The sequence below is a fragment of the Corythoichthys intestinalis genome, chromosome 3 (genome assembly GCF_030265065.1).
Source record: "Corythoichthys intestinalis isolate RoL2023-P3 chromosome 3, ASM3026506v1, whole genome shotgun sequence".
Classification (NCBI taxonomy): Eukaryota; Metazoa; Chordata; class Actinopteri; order Syngnathiformes; family Syngnathidae; genus Corythoichthys; species Corythoichthys intestinalis.
In genome coordinates, this window is record NC_080397.1 from 53,655,159 (window position 1) to 53,672,307 (window position 17,149).

At 39.9% G+C, this 17,149-nt stretch overlaps 1 protein-coding gene across 1 annotated transcript in view; it reads left to right on the forward strand.

Annotated features, from left to right (window-relative positions):
* Positions 1–482: 482 nt before the first annotated feature.
* Positions 483–17,149, forward strand: part of setbp1 (SET binding protein 1) — a 135,399-nt gene continuing 118,732 nt past the window's right edge. Inside the window, exon 1 of the mRNA XM_057830986.1 lies at positions 483–1,220. The gene's annotated coding sequence lies outside the window, so the exon portion shown is untranslated. The remainder of the gene's footprint in view (positions 1,221–17,149) is intronic.

Here is a 17,149-nt window from a genome sequence, read left to right on the forward strand (position 1 = left end):
CACTTTTCAGTTTTTTATTTGTTAAAAAAGTTTAAATTATCCAATAAATGTTGTTTCACTTCACGATTGTGTCCCACTTGTTGATTCTTGACAAAAAAAAAAAAAAATTCATATCTTTATGTTTGAAGTCTGAAATGTGGCGAAAGGTTGCAAGATTCAAGGGGGCCGAATACTTTTGCAAGGCACTGTATTTGCCCCACTGTATGTATCATGCTGCTGATGTATCTCCTTCATTCGGTCTTATTTGTGGTTTGTAAGTGTGGTCTGCTTTTATGACTGTATATTCAATAGGGGGCACATTTTGGCATGTGAATTCATCCTTTTTATTAGGTGGTGGTCACTAGTACGTAAAAAAAAAAGTCCCTCAGCTATAGGAGGTGGTTTAGTGAGATTCAGAAGGCGCGCTGGTCGACTTTCCGCCAGGTGGAGGCGATGTCGCGCCTTATGTCGTCCACAATTCTTCTCCTTTGCTCAACCACAACTCCGCTCAGTCGGCTGGCTAAGATCATTACCAGACACCAGGCTTCAGGCTCTGACATTCACCGATCGGGAAAGCAGAGCGAAAGAGCGCAGAGAGTCCCAGCCTTGATCCCGTGCAAGCGGCAGAGGGAAAGCCACCTTGAAAACATACAGACTCCTCCGTGCTAGCTGTTCTGCTTGAAAACGAGTGTTTTTCGCTGAAATTTACCCATTTGGAGCCGGCTTCTTGAAGCTCGAAGACGGATGCGGGCATGTTTTGACTGCGATTGTAGTTTTCGCACCTCTCCTTATCGCGTGGCCACTGGAACGGATTTGTGAGGGATCTTAACTTGCGAAGCTCCGCCATTGGCCGGCGGTCCTACGAGGCGCCCCGGGGACGCTCGCTGTCCGGCCGCCAGGCAAGCCGCAAAGGGCCCCGGAGAGAGCTTCTTTCAGCTCGGAGTTGGACATAAACGTCTCTAATTGGATTCCTCCTCCCTTGGCGGTTTTTTTTCTTCTCATCACAACGACTGCATAACCCAATTCGCTATTTTTTCCCTCTCCAAAGCAACGTTGACGCCATTTTCCTCGGGGTTTTGTGTCAAAAAGCATCCAAGTATTATTTTAGCAGCGTGTGACAGCTCCCCGGGAGGCTGTCAGCTCATCCGTCGCTTGTTTAAAAATGTGTCTAAATGGATTGTAAATGATCTTGATAAATAATTTACACGTCAGAGCGGAGTGTTTGACAACATTAGACATGGGTAAGTGGACTCCTCTTGCACCTGAAAACACGTCTATGTAAAACATTATTACCTGCAATGTGTGGTGATAAAGATGCTGCTTTGATTGTATGTTTACAGTTATAATATATTGCAAATAGGATTTTTTTTTTTTTTTTTACCTGACTTTTGTAGTTTTGGGAATTGTGTTTGTTTCAGGTACGTAGCATTGCACTTGGATGGGCGCATTTTCGTGTTATCTGTACCTTGAGGAATGGAAATTAACTTATGAAGTACTCAGTGGTGATGATGGATTTAAGCTACAAGAAATGCAGTGGAACCTCTAAAGTCAATTAACACTGACGTTAAGTTTTGATAATATCAATATGTTTGAGGGAAAAACTATGACTAAAGTTAGGGTGACTAAACGTCTTCTTTTGCCCGGACAAGTCCTACTTTCACGTAGTGTCCTCGTGGTCCGGGCGGGTTTTATAAATTCATAAAAAATTCCGGTTTTTATGATTTTTCACGGGACCAATTTGAAGAGAATCCCTCCGGCCGCTGGATGGCAGCAGTTGACATGGCTCCAGAGGTTGCGCCAGACATTTTCGTTGTCTGTCATTTTGACTGACAGGGTCATAAAAATCCGGTCATAATCTATTTTTACCTGTCACTTAAATTTTTAAAATGATAATGATGACATATTCAATAGTATTTAGTTTTGATTCATTTTTAATTAATATTGTAACGCTTGCTTGGCGGCGAAAAATTAGACACTGAAGTCATGGTATTTTTCTCCCTCTTTTTAATCTACTTACCGCCAACAACACCAAAACAACAACTCTGCCCCCAAAGAAAAAGAGGCAACTATATAGACCGCAATCACCAACATCACACAATGATCTTAATTGTGGTTGTCAGCCCAAAATCTTCTAAATATATATTAAATGCATCTTAACAGATATAAAATGACTACTACATAGTCTGTGGTGATCGTTTGGTGCCCAGATTTCTTGTCGAATTACAGCAGTCCATCTCGCTCTCCTCTTCGGGTCTCTCAGAATACGGTACAACTTCAAGTCTCTCCGTCTATCTTCTTTATTACTGCAACCAACCGCCACACACGCCTTCACCATTTTGATTATTAATGTTAACGAGCAGAAAAACACGCCGTAATAGGAGGCATGTACGTAGCGGTAATGTGTAAACATGACGAGCTGACACACAATATGGCGGCTCCAGTTAGGGGGGCGGGGTTGTGACGTAATGGGGTCAATCTTGTCCACCAATTGGATGACGCGCTGGCACACCGGGTGCACCAATAAGAACCTCGCGTTGATGTGTCAATCACGGTGCCGCCGCCAGACCCCGGTGACGCTACAATATTCTGACAGAATAGCCAACGACGTCATGCATTAAGAGAGACAATAGCAAATTAATATGCTCACTCGCCACCCTGTGGTCTGGGGTGTGAATTGCAACCTGTCAAAATGACGGACGGACTTCAGTTTTTTCCGTCACCGTTTTAAAAAACCGGTCAACGACGGAAAATATTCGGTTAACGCGACCCCTGCATGGCTCCTACAAGAATGGAGGGAAGTAGTAGTTCGTCTTTTGTTGGCAGTTTACCCCTATCATGAGGCATTACCGCCATCTACTAGGTTGACGATTTGGCCACAATGCCTGTTTTTTTTTTCAATGATAAATACGTATATAATGGCAACTGTTGACTTCTGTCGGAGCTTTGACTGTAAAATCCCGTTTGGTGTCGCATCGGTGCGCTGCCGATGATTGTAAACTTTCATAGCAAAGTTTGATTTTTGCCTCAGCTAGCTATCAGTAAGCTAAACCGCGCTAGGCATTATGGGAGACGTAGTTTTGAACTGCTACGTTTGGAAACATGCTCATTGAATAGTTTGTCAGTTTATTTCGGTTTTTGTTTGTGTGCAATCTAGAACATTGAATGAGAACATCAATTGAATGGGAGTAACAATTTTTTAAGTCATTATTTATTTTTTTTCAAACTGCATTTTTCCATTCAGAGTGAGGGGGCACACTTTAAATATATTGAAGTGATATAGGCATCTTTGAGTGAACTTCGAGTAAAATTCAAGTATCTTGAGGCCGGGCTGAGTGTCCTTTTTTTTTAGAAATCAAAATATGGTCACCCTAACTAAAGTTGCACAAACTTGCCAGGACTGCCATAAATGCTTAATGTGCATACGACAGGATAAAAAAAAGTCTTAAATAGCATTATTATGTGAATTAGAATCATATTTCAAGACGATTAGACTATATACAACAGCTTTGCAAAGCGTAGATGAGGAGAAATTAGTTTTTTAATCTGCCGTTTAGCCACACCTACCATGATCTAGCGTCCTCAACAGGAGGATGATGTCAGCAGGGTCATGGTTTCATCTAATTTAGAATTCAGTCCATTGAGGGCAAAGGTGGAGTTTCACTTTTGGGGCAGGGGGGGCACAACATGTTGATGACCCCGAAACGCAGTGTCAGGAATTAAATTTACAAGAATATTTATGATAATAAGTTGACAATGAGCGTTTTTGTTTCCCATCATTCTTGAGGGGAATTCTGAATCAGGCTGCTTAGGCAATACTTTTCGCCAAGATCGTCAACCATTGAATATGGTACGCTTGCCGGTGTTGTGCCAGTGTAGTTACTCCAGGCAAAAATTGTATCCCCTGGGAGGAGCCATTTGGAGGTAGATTTGTGTCTTTATTATTAAATTTAAAAAAAAGTTGCTTCAATCAAAATATATATTTTCAATCAAAAAAAGTCGCTTTGATTAAAAAAAAAAAAAAAAAAAATGTTTATATGCAAAAATAAATTTGAAACTCAAAAAAATGCATGCCAATGCTATTTAAAAAAAAAAACAAAAAAACATTTTTTATTGGAGTCAAGTTTTTTTTTTTATTTGAAGCAACTTTTTTCATTGAAGTAATGTTGATTTGTGTTTGGGCCGCATTTTGGCTAGGACATTTTTGTCTTTATTATTCAATCAAAAAGTAAGTTGCTTAAAAATATATATTTTCAAAATGAAAAATCACTATAATAATAAAAAAAAAAAAAAAATCAATCATAGAAAACGTTTTGAATGCGAAAAAATATTTGAGATTTGTATTTTAACACTTCATTTTTCATTGAAAAAGTTTTCTTTGATTGAAGCAATCGTTTTTGTGTTTGGGCCATTTATGGGTAGGACATTTGTGTCTAAATCATTCAATCCCCCCAAAAGTTGCTTCAATCAAAAAAAAAAAAAAAAAAAAAAAATTCAATCGAAAAAAAACATTTGAAAAATAAAATTGCCCTCCCCTATTTTTTTGTGTGTGAAAATTATATGCAAAGAAAATGCCCGTCTCAGGTGCTAGTCACATGATCTGTTCGAAAAATAATTTTGACCCATTATAAAAATATGTTTTTTTGTTCATTTTATCTATTTTTGTAAGTTTTATTGCTGTACAACTTTTATATATATATAGGAAAGTCAATTTCATGCAATGACACTTTTCGGCCTCCGGGGGGGACTGACCCCCTTAAAATCCGCTTATGATTGAGGGGGAATTATTCAGAATGAGCAAAATACGACGGGGAGAGCAGCAAAATGTCATTGTTTCAAACTCTCTACTCCAATATTTTTACAGGATATTCTTTTTATCCATATATTTTTTTCCCCAATTGCTAAATAAATGGTTCGGTCATGACAAATAACAGTCTTGTGCTAAGTAGAATATGAAATATTAAAAATGCATTTATTCAGTACGACATGGCAAAATTACTCTATAGTGGTCAAAACTGTCGACTTCACCTTGACTGTCGCACCTCCCGAACGATATTTTATGCCACCGTAGTTAGTCCGGCTTTTGCCATTTCCCTGCCCCAGCTTCGGAGAATGTAAACAAACCTAGAGGCGTGACAGCTAGCGGACATGCTAACCCGAACCGAGTGACGTCTCAAAGTCTTATTTTCGCTTTTGAAAGCAAAAATCACACAAAACTAGCCCAGATCATGTCACACGGTGGCAGGGTTGTCGATTGTCTATTGCCGATCGGCAACTTGCTCGGCGGCGAGCAAGTTTAAGCTTGCCGTTCCCCTGCTGCGGGCAGAGGGCTCGTTTGCGGGGAATCAGCTGGACAATGACCGCCAGAAAAAACGGCCCATGTCGGAGGACCGCGTAGCTACATGGTCAACACGAATATGGCGTAAAATAATGCTTTACTACACGGCGAAGACGTAAACAGTGGGAGAGTCATACGAAAGTGCATTTGTTGTGCAGCTAACATGGCAGGATGTGTCTGAGGGGAACTTTTCTACATGTCGGTCCATGGTCAAATATAAGTAAGTAGTCCTTTATATAAAGCAAGTTTGTAGTGTTTACTTTGTAATCGCTGTGTTTGCTGCCATTTTTAACACAAAGTTGCAATTTCTGATGGGGTCAGTTCGTATGTTACGATATACGACTGGATGGGCCATGTTTTAAAACCTCGTAGATAACTACATCAACAAAGCACGGAAATCAAGCAAATCAGTCTCATTAAGACGTATTAAGAATAACATGAGAAGAACATCCCTTGGAATGACTGCACGCGAGGTACGTAAAAAGACTCACCATTGAAATTGATATATTTACGTTATCATCAGATCTGTTGTCACTTGTTATCAAATTTATGATGGTCGTTTGTGGGTAATAACGTTAAAAACAAAGAAACCTCAGTTCATCTGTGATGCAAATCCACTTAGTATAACACCATTACCACCCAACAAGGAGATTAATTGTTTTAAGTGTTTATATACTTGTATGAGAGTAAGCGTTATACATTTTCTAGATAGTAAAACATCATTCTGTTTTGTTTGTTTGTTTTTTAATGAACGCATGCCAAAAAATTTGCCTAACCATTGGGCATGTGCCGTTTATGATATTCTGACGGTATGATAAGCCAAAATATCATGGTTCACGGTATCACAGTATTGCAATTACAGCTCTAAAATGTGTAACTTTGAGATATTTGGATTTAAAAAAACAAACAAAAAAACTTTTTTCCAGTGAAGAGGATTTTTAATTTTAGCAAATTAGAACATAAGAATAACGTTAAGTTAAATTTAAAAAAATATATATATTCTAATTAAATTTAAATGAATGATTTGTATCTGATTTACCTGTGTTTCTGTCTGTTTTGCTTTTATTCTTTTATTCTTAGTTAAAAAAAAAAAAATGTACATGGTAATGTGCACTTTGAGATTTGTTTTTCAAATTAAATGCAGTCCTTTAGGTGAGCATAAATCCACAGCCACAGCGCAACATTATTACCATCACAACAAAAATAATTGAATTATTTTCCATAAAAAGCACGTCTGTATGACTCATATCATGTTTACATTATACACCCACTCTCTTTCTCAACACAGTTGCCAGAGAGAAAAAAACACCACACGTTTTACCACCGCTAGACACACTAAACACACTGGAGTTAACTGTTGTAGCTGGTGGGAAACATTCATCTCGGTGTTTACTAACCTTTAATTTTGTATAAATGCGAAATCATATTAGAGGTATTGCCTCCTCAGCAGCCACCCTCCGCAAACATGTTTTACATGTCGGTTGGCCCTCACTCCTCTAAGCCATGGCCGTCTGTAACTTTTCTCTAGCTGAAGTATTGCAATAATAGCGATTTCGTTTTTTTGGATGGGGGAAAAGTTCAGGAGTTTCACCTCCTGCAGCCATCGAGTAGCACAGCTGACTCACTGACACTGAGCAACAACCAGTGGGGGAGGGTTGAACGCGAGGGATTTCTCCATGCATTTTTGGGACATTAATAATAGGGACGGTATGACGGAAAATTTTTGCAGTTTTTAAACCTTGATGTTTCTCATACCATGGTATGCCTTGAAACTGGTAATCGGCACATGTCTATTAACAAGCCACATGCTCAATGACTGCATGTTTACTAAGTGCTACACTGCCAAGGTGTTCACTATTGATTGTATGCTAGCTCAGCCATTAATGTTCACCTGCTTCTTCCAAAGTGTTACCACTTGAGTAGCTGTTGAACTACACTTAGCTCTCTCTTAACAGTGGGCGCCCATTCCTATCACTCGAAGTACTTTGCTCATTGCACACTAATGTAACCCTAATTGTTGGATGTCAATGCACTGTATATGAAGTAGGGCTGCAGCCATCTAATATTTTAGTAGTCGATTAATCAATGAACTAGTTATTTCTAATAATTGAGTGATTGGATAAGGAACATAAACAATTAAAATACCCGAGATGAGCCTCAAACGGTATAAAGAAATAAATGAGGCCCTAAGCACAACAAAAACAACATTTGGCCAACTTACATAGCAAAGGTCCGCTAGCTTAAATGTTATAAAATGCTAACTTTTTTTTCAATGCTCTTAACAAATGGTTCAAACACATATCCCCACAAAAGAGGGCTAACTAAACCAATGAGCTAAATCACGAATGCATTAAAAAAAGATGATCTCAAACAAAAACGTAGCTTATGTGGGTCTTAACAGGAAGCAGCTGGATTCAGCCATGTGAAATGAATTATATCATATTAACTGTTGCCACTAGAGGGCAGTGTATCCACCCAAATCAGTAAAACTAAATGTAAACACTTTCAAAACAAACCATTAAAACCCCACTTTACTTAAACGAATACTTGATACAGCAAAATTTAATCGAATTACTGGAGTTAATCGAGTAATCGTTGCAGCACTAAAATGAAGTGCATTTTGTTTTCATTTGTCACATGTCCCGATTACCGGTTTCAAGGTATACTGTGCTATGTAAATGTCACGGTTTCAAAACCGCAAAAATTTTCTGTCATACCGTCCCCTAAGGTATTAGCTGTTTTTAAATCCCTCGCTTGCAGCTGCATAGGCTCTAGCCCCCCCTACCCCCCAAAACCGGTATTTGCTCAGTGTCAGTGTGTCAAAACCACAAAAATTTTCCGTCATACCTTCTCTAAGGTATTTATTTTTTATGTCCCAAAAATGCATGGAGAAATCCTTGCTTGCACCTGCAAGGCTCAACACGCCCCCACCGGTTGTTGCTCAGTGTCAGTGAGTCAGCTGTGCTACACAATGGCTTGAGGAGTTGAAACTCCTAAACTTTTTGCCCCCATCAAAGAAAACGAAATCGCTGGTATGGGAATACTTCGGCTACAGAAAAGTTACCGATGGCCGCAGCATAAAGGAGGAGGGCCAACCGACATGTAGAACATGTTTGCGGAGGGTGGCTGCCGAGGAGGCAATACCTCCAATATGATTTTGCATTTACACAAAATTAAAGGTGATTAAACACTGTCATGAACATCACCAGCTACGAGAGTTATCTCCAGCGTGTTCAGTGTGTCTAGCGGTGGTAAAACATGCTGTTTTTTTCTCTCTGGCAACTGTCTGTGTTGAGAAAGAGGGTGTGTGTATAATGTAAACATAATACGAGTCATACACACATGCTTTTCATGGAAATTAATTAAATTGTTTTTGTTATATGGGTCTTTGAAAAAAGACCCAGATAGCGTTATTCAGTTTTTAAAAAACTGGATTTCTTTGGCGCGCCGCACAGCCCGAATCGTTTGACCGATCGAAGTTCGAATATCGAAACAACCGGAATTTTCACGCGACGCAGGGAATTTTTCGAACGACCCTGAAAAATGTTCCGTTTGCCTGTAAACGCTGATTTCTCAGGGAAAAAAAGAAAATTGTATCTAGTCCTACAATTTTTCACCAAATCACATAATTTGGACATCAAAAATTCCAGGACGATGAGGGGCATAAAATTTGTATACACAATTTGGAAAAAATTTACGGTTCCCCGGAAATTTGCCCAAAACTTTGCCATTCATTTTTAAAGGGATGCAACGTTCAAATTTCCCCATTCACTTTCAATGGAATTTCCAATGAAATTTACTTTGCATTGATGCCATTGACGGCCATGTATGTCGGATCTATTGATGCCGATGTACTCGGATTCCATTGAAGCAGATGTAAGACGATGCCATTGACAGCCATGGACGTCCAATTTTCTCATTCATTTGCAATGGCATTAACTTTGCATTGAGGCCAATTTAGACAGATCCCATTGACGGCCATGTATTTCATTTCTATTGATGCCAATGTACTTGGATTCCATTGACGCACATGGATGTCGATGCCATTGACGGCCATGGACGTCCAAATTTTTTCCCATTCATTTTCAATGGCAAAAAATCCAATGTCCCCAAATCAAAAGGAAATGACCAGATATCAATAGGACATGTCCCCCAAATGTCTCCGATTCCATTGACGCTAATAGAGGGTCATGCCATTGACGGGCATGGACGTCCAAATTTCCCATTTATTTCTAATTGCATTTAATTTAATGCCATTGACGGGCATGTTTGTCCATTCTATTGATAGACCTGGGCGGGGCTTAGATCTGTATCTCCACACAGCAAAGACCCAGAGTAATTTCTCCAGAAATTGCAGTTTCTAGTTCTGATGGTAATAATGTAACACATTTTAGAGCTGTAATTGCAATATCGTGATCAGTTTTGTTAATCTTACTTTAAAAAAGTAATTAATTATAGTTACAAATTACTTCTCCCAAAAAGTAATTGCGTTAGTAACTCAGTTACCTGAATGTAAGAGTAATTAGTTACTTGGCAAAGTAACTGGTGATAATTTTCATTTTTTTTTTTTTCCTCAAAAAAACAAAAAAAAACAAAAAACCTTAGGTCACACTATGTGAAGTGTAAAAGGTTTTTGGGACAATTGGCCCTAGCCGAATTCTTTACCCTAATTTACCCTTTACCCTGAATCAACCGTTAAAAGTTGTTAAAATTGCTCCCATTATTGCATTAATTCCCTTCCGTCTACTTTTGAAATGTGGAAGTTTTAAAACTGTTTCACCATTTAAAGATGGATTCAAGTCAAGATTTTGCCGATTTACGAGTATTTTACATAAAAAGTTACTTAGGTTCGCTAGGAAAGTTCTCAACAACAGAGCCTTCCTAAGAAGTCTACTGCTTTAAGTTGGCGGCTGTTTACTAACGCATCTAGTTCCTATACTGTACATGTTGCTAACGCCCCCTGTGTCTGTCATTTCGCATCTAGTTCTATATATATATATGTGATATCTACCATGTCGACCATATCTACCATATCATGTGGGCGTAGTTTGTAGGCTATCGGCTACAGTAAGGTATTATCAGAGCCACCTAGCATCGCGTTAGCTCGGCGTCACAACTTTTTTGCCTCCTCCCCACTCTGCTCTGCTCTGTCGTCTCGGTGAGTCCGTCTCCCTCAGACTTTTATCGTGTCATCAACCAATATAGCAACGCATTGTAACGCACGCCATTCCATCCTCAGTAACGTTAACGGCGTTGCCAAGATGAGAAAAGTGATTAATTAGATTACTCACTACTGAAAAATAATAATGCCGTTAGTAATGCCGTTATATTCTAACGCCATTATTAAGAACACTGATCGTGATACCGTGAGACTGTGATATTTTGGCTTAAGGTTATCATACCTTCAGAATCTCATACCGGCACATGACTAGTCACTCATTAGGATTGTGGAATGGTCTCATGTGGCCTCCCTGTTATGTTACACAATGTATGCCAGCATTATTTTGACATACAGTGCCTTGCAAAAGTATTCGGCCCCCTTGAACTTTGCAACCTTTCGCCACATTTCAGGCTTCAAACATAAAGATATGAAATTTTAATTTTTTGTCAAGAATCAACAACAAGTGGGACACAATCGTGAAGTGGAACAAAATTGATTGGATAATTTAAACTTTTTTAACAAATAAAAAACTGAAAAGTGGGGCGTGCAATATTATTCGGCCCCCTTGCATTAATACTTTGTAGCGCCACCTTTTGCTCCAGTTACAGCTGCAAATCGCTTGGGGTAGGTTTCTATCAGTTTTGCACATCGAGAGACTGACATTCTTGCCCATTCTTCCTTGCAAAACAGCTGGAGCTCAGTGAGGTTGGATGGAGAGTGTTTGTGAACAGCAGTCTTCAGCTCTTTCCACAGATTCTCGATTGGATTCAGGTCTGGACTTTGACTTGGCCATTCTAACACCTGGATACGTTTATTTTTGAACCATTCCATTGTAGATTTGGCTTTATGTTTTGGATCATTGTCCTGTTGGAAGATAAATCTCCGTCCCAGTCTCAGGTCTTGTGCAGATACCAGCAGGTTTTCTTCCAGAATGTTCCTGTATTTGGCAGCATCCATCTTCCCGTCAATTTTAACCATCTTCCCTGTCCCTGCTGAAGAAAAGCAGGCCCAAACCATGATGCTGCCACCACCATGTTTGACAGTGGGGATGGTGTGTTCAGGGTGATGAGCTGTGTTGCTTTTACGCCAAACATATTGTTTAGCATTGTGGCCAAAAAGTTCAATTTTGGTTTCATCTGACCAGAGCACCTTCTTCCACATGTTTGGTGTGTCTCCCAGGTGGCTTGTGGCAAACTTTAAACGAGACTTTTTATGGATATCTTTGAGAAATGGCTTTCTTCTTGCCACTCTTCCATAAAGGCCAGATTTGTGCAGTGTACGACTGATTGTTGTCCTATGGACAGACTCTCCCACCTCAGCTGTAGATCTCTGCAGTTCATCCAGAGTGATCATGGGCCTCTTGGCTGCATCTCTGATCAGTTTTCTCCTTGTTTGAGAAGAAAGTTTGGAAGGACGGCCGGGTCTTGGTAGATTTGCAGTGGTCTGATGCTCCTTCCATTTCAATATGATGGCTTGCACAGTGCTCCTTGAGATGTTTAAAGTTTGGGAAATCTTTTTGTATCCAAATCCGGCTTTAAACTTCTCCACAACAGTATCTCGGACCTTCCTGGTGTGTTCCTTGGTTTTCATAATGCTCTCTGCACTTTAAACAGAACCCTGAGACTATCACAGAGCAGGTGCATTTATACGGAGACTTGATTACACACAGGTGGATTCTATTTATCATCATCGGTCATTTAGGACAACATTGGATCATTCAGAGATCCTCACTGAACTTCTGGAGTGAGTTTGCTGCACTGAAAGTAAAGGGGCCGAATAATATTGCACGCCCCACTTTTCAGTTTTTTATTTGTTAAAAAAGTTTAAATTATCCAATAAATGTTGTTCCACTTCACGATTGTGTCCCACTTGTTGTTGATTCTTGACAAAAAAAATTAAATTTCATATCTTTATGTTTGAAGCCTGAAATGTGGCGAAAGGTTGCTAGATTCAAGGGGGCCGAATACTTTTGCAAGGCACTGTATGTGTGCAGGTGAGGCCTGAAAGGAAAAGGCAAGTAAGCAGTGGCTGTCAGCAGCCCCCACAAACATCAGCCCTGAAAGATAAATAGACACGCATGAATTATCTGGTGAAAGTGTGGAAAATTGGTGAGGTCTGTCGAAGATGTGTTGAGAACGGTCTAGGAAAATAAGGATGACAAGCATATGAAGAAAGGCGTTTGTAAAGAGGTGGAACTAATGAAATTCAGGTAAAACTATGGCTGAAGCTTACAGTGCTAAAGAATGTTGAAGAACAAATCCCTTATTAGGTAATGGGATGCCCGTGCAATCTTTGAATTAAAGCATGAGGAATCAATAAGGTGCATCCCTAGCTGGGCTGGATACCTCGGGTGGAAAGTGGATCACAGGGAAAAAGGGGAGGGAATATGAACAGCATCCAAGGGCGAATTTAAGTGTTGGCAGGCGCTCTTAGCGGAATATCGGCGCTGGATCACCTTTTGGCAGAGGGCGGGAGGGAGGAGGGAGAAGGGGTGAGGTAGCGCTGAAATGAGGCAAACGAACAAGGTTGGTGGGAGTGAGGTGAGGAGGAGGAAGAGGGAGACTGTTGGGGAGAAGCAGAGGTGTTTTGCTGACAGCCATTTTGTGGCTCCTGCCGCTATTAAATGTTAACATCGATCTGCTTGTGTGGGGTAGGGTGAGAATGGTGCTACCTGGAATACTATGTCAATGCACTTTACAGCATTAACTCATTATATCTCACAAATTCATGATTCTCAATGAAATTGATATTTGACAATGTGCTGATCAAAATAATGCTGGCAAATGCTTCAAGGTGCAATTAACAATAGGCAATTCCCAGAAATCAATTTGTAGATGTATTACAGTACGTTCTCTTTATTCTAAACCCCAGACAGCCAACATTAGGGACTTTTTTTTTTAATCTGTTCATTTTCCCCAACATTTAATCATAGTGATGAACACAGCAAGTGCACATTGAAGCAGTGGGAAATTTTTAAGCACCCAGGGGTGCAATTAGCTGTCTTGATCAAGGGCAAATCAGCTGTGAGTGCCTGGTTGGTAAGGAGGTAGAGAAATGGGGTGCTGATAACTGCCTAATATCTGATCGATAACTGAAAATGGCAAATTTTTAGTCATAGGCTGCATTCTTAACCACTCTCGCAGAAAATGTTCCTTCTAAGCTGCGCAAGTGTTGCCATTGCACAGTTTGCACATACTCTGCGCACAAGAAAAATCTATGCATTGACATAGACTAGACTAGACTAGACTAGCCCTTTATTGTCATTATACAGCTGTACAATGAAATTGTGGAGCATCTCCCTTTTGCATGTAAAATCTTGAAAGTGGCTTGCAAGAATAAAAGTATAAAATCTAAATAAATATAAAGTATGTATGAGGTAGTCCTATGTTCAAGCAGTGCAAATAATTGAAGTGAAGTAGCAGCAGTTGACAGTGAAGGCATTGAATATTGCACATTAATGTTACACGTAAATAAGTATTGCACGTAGTATGTGTGTGAATAAAAGTTAAGTAGGTTTATTATAACAAAAAATCCACAAGATGGCATTGACATTATTAACATTTATGTGTATTTTGATTTGATTGTGAATGCCAGATCTCTTTGCATTGAGCGCTTTTCTTTTTTGTGAACATTATTTTTTTGAGAGATAGGAATATTATTTTTTTTGTGCTTTCACTAAATGATACTGTAGCGACTTAAATGTTCGGCTCAAATGCATGATGGGAAATTGGGCAACCATTACTGTCTGTGGTGGCTGCAAATGGTATACAGTAGAGCTGGGAATCTTTGGGCACCTAACGATTCGATTACGATTACGATTCAGAGGCTCCGATTCGATTATAAAACGATTATTGATGCACCCCCCCTCCTTTTTTTTTTTTTTTAAGTTTTGTACATTAGTTCCAAAATTGTTCAAAAATACTCTCAGGCTAAACCAAACTACTATTTCAGTATCAAGTTAACATATAGCAGTAAACAAATATACACAAATAATATTAAATAAAAAAACTCCAGTCCCCATTCTGTATCAGCAGCTTTAAACTACATTCAATTAATTTAATGTTGTGAATCAACCGTTAAAGTTGTTAAAATTGCTCCCGTTATTCCATAATTTCCCTTTTGTCTACTTTTGACATGTGAAAGTTTTAAAACTATTTTAAAGATAGATTCAAGTCAATATTTTACCGATTTAGGAGTATTTTAGATAAAAAGTTAATTAGGTTTGCTTGGAAGGTTCGCTACAACAGCCTTGCAGGGAAGTTTACTGCTTTAAGATGGCGGCCGTTTACTAACGCCCGCATCTAGCTTTTTGAAGATGTGCTGCTACCGCTACCGAGTCTAAATTGCATCTAGTCCTATATAAATGATATCTACCGTACCATTATGTAGCTGTACTTGTAGCAGCTTTTCGGCAGGAGTCAGGTATGTTGTTGTGTTTTTTTATCTCGTGGCATGAGTTGAGCTAGAGCCGTGAGTTGAGCGTTGGCATTACCCGAGGGGCCGGTTAATGAGAAGCATGATGTTTAGCTACTCCCGCTCCGGTCCGTCCCGAAGACCACGCGGCGTGCTGAGTGTGTTGTACTTCCGCTTTACTTGGCATATTTCAATAATCAGAATTTGGATGTTTGTGAATCGTTCTCGAATCTTCCACGGCCGAATCGCAAATAATCTAAGAATCGAAAATTTTGCACACCTCTAGTATACAGTATGATTTGCGTTGTGTTCAGTTAGGCCTGTTAAGAAAAAGATCGTCTCCTGCTCCGCCCAAATGCATGATGGGAAGTTGGGCAACCATGACTGTTAGTAGTGGCTGCTTAAGCCAATTAAAGGCGCGGCCTTTTTGGTCTCAATGTGTTGAAACGGCGTAATTGTAAACTGTTTGATGCAACGCAAGAACGGGTCATTCCATCCATGCGTAAATTGCCTCCAATATTTTAACGTGATTAATTACAAAAATTTATTACCGCCCGTTAACGCGGTAAATTTGACAGCCCTAGTTTAAATATGTTAAATTGAAATCTGGTAAATAAATCAACGAGAAACAGTTGATTTGTATTTCACGCATTGATTCAGATTTTCAAATTATTTAACAGTCTGCTTGTGCGAATTTATCGTCATTTATCGTTATCGAGGTAAATCTGCTCAATTTACCGTGGTAAGTACTTTAGGCCATATTACCCAGCCCTATACCACGGTATACCATGAAACTGGTAACCAGCACATGCTAAAGCTCTTTTCTGGAGAAACATATTTCCAATCTGAGATACATGCCATCCTTCAATTTTGTGGAGTAAAAGCTAGTGCCATCCATTTTGATTAGTCCTGCAACGATTGGACCTTTCTAGAAACATCGATGAAATGAAAATAGCAGACTTGCACTGTTCGCCATTCCTCTGAAATGTCGAGGCTTTGCTCATCAAGTGGGAAAAAAACCTCACCTTTACCTTATCCAACTATACAGGTGTGTATGTGTACGTGACAGAGAAGGAGGGTGAGAGAGAAAGCTATTTGTGGTTCCACCTCAAGCGCTGGGCTGCTGGGTATGCTGCCTTAAAAGGTTGTGTTTCTTCTGCCATTTCCCTCGCTCCACATCTCTCTCCCGCCCTGTTTTCTCCTGCGCACACACACGTTTTGCCTGTGCATCCGAACCGTTCACCCAGCTTTGCCCATCTGCATTTCATCATCGCCGTTTTATCATAATGCACTCCAGAGCGAGAAAGAGGCAAAATGATGTATCCCATTCACAGCCTTTTACATCCAGCTCACTGAGTGACCTTATGCTATTTGAGAGAGAAGCCGGTGTAGTGCTGGCAGTTTGGAGAACATAATAAAGCTATTTACGCAGCAAGTCTGGCCTCTCACAATCCCTCTGCTGTCTGAGGCGAAGTGCGTATGCATATGTGGATGAGGGTGTTTGTGTGTATGAGAGAGAGGAGACAGCATGGCTTGGACTAGGTAAGGGAGGCCCATGGAAGGGTCAGTCTTACATAAACTCTATGCTTGCTTGCCAGTAACGGAGAACTAACACAGTTTAGAGTCGCTGCACGGAGGAGGAGGGACAGACATGACCCAGCTAAGTAGTTTATGCAGTTATGACCCAGAATGAAGATTCTCATCATTCACCTCAACATTTTGTTGTCATGCTGCAGTAGTAGTAATGGCTCGATTCCTCTTTGATGCCTGTGGATGGATGTCTCTTTGTGGGATGTTGTGGTTGGCAGCTGTCTCTTTTTCCTGTCATTGTGCTCAGTCACATGACAGTTAGGGTGGCTTTCACACATGCCATGAGGGCGAGTCACCAGCGTGACATTAGGGACAGGGGGGCTTCGGAAGAACAAACAGGATCACGTTGTTTTTTTTTTATCCACTATTTCTTGACTTTTGAAGACTTAAAGACCCCATATTATGGTTTTCACCCAATTTACCCTAAATATATGTAATTGTCGACAAAGCGGAACCATTTAGCAACCAAAATAACATGAAGAAAATGATGCAGTAATTTTGTTGTTTGGCCCTTTTTCTAAAAACTGAGGTTAAAACTAGCGGTTTCTTACTCCTGTAGATTTTCTATGTCAGAAAGACTGAGCTTGCACCAACCCTTTGGCCCGAGTCACTTTCTTCTAAATGGTTGAAATTTCTTCTTCGGTCTGTCTTTCTTCTTCTGGGGTCAATGT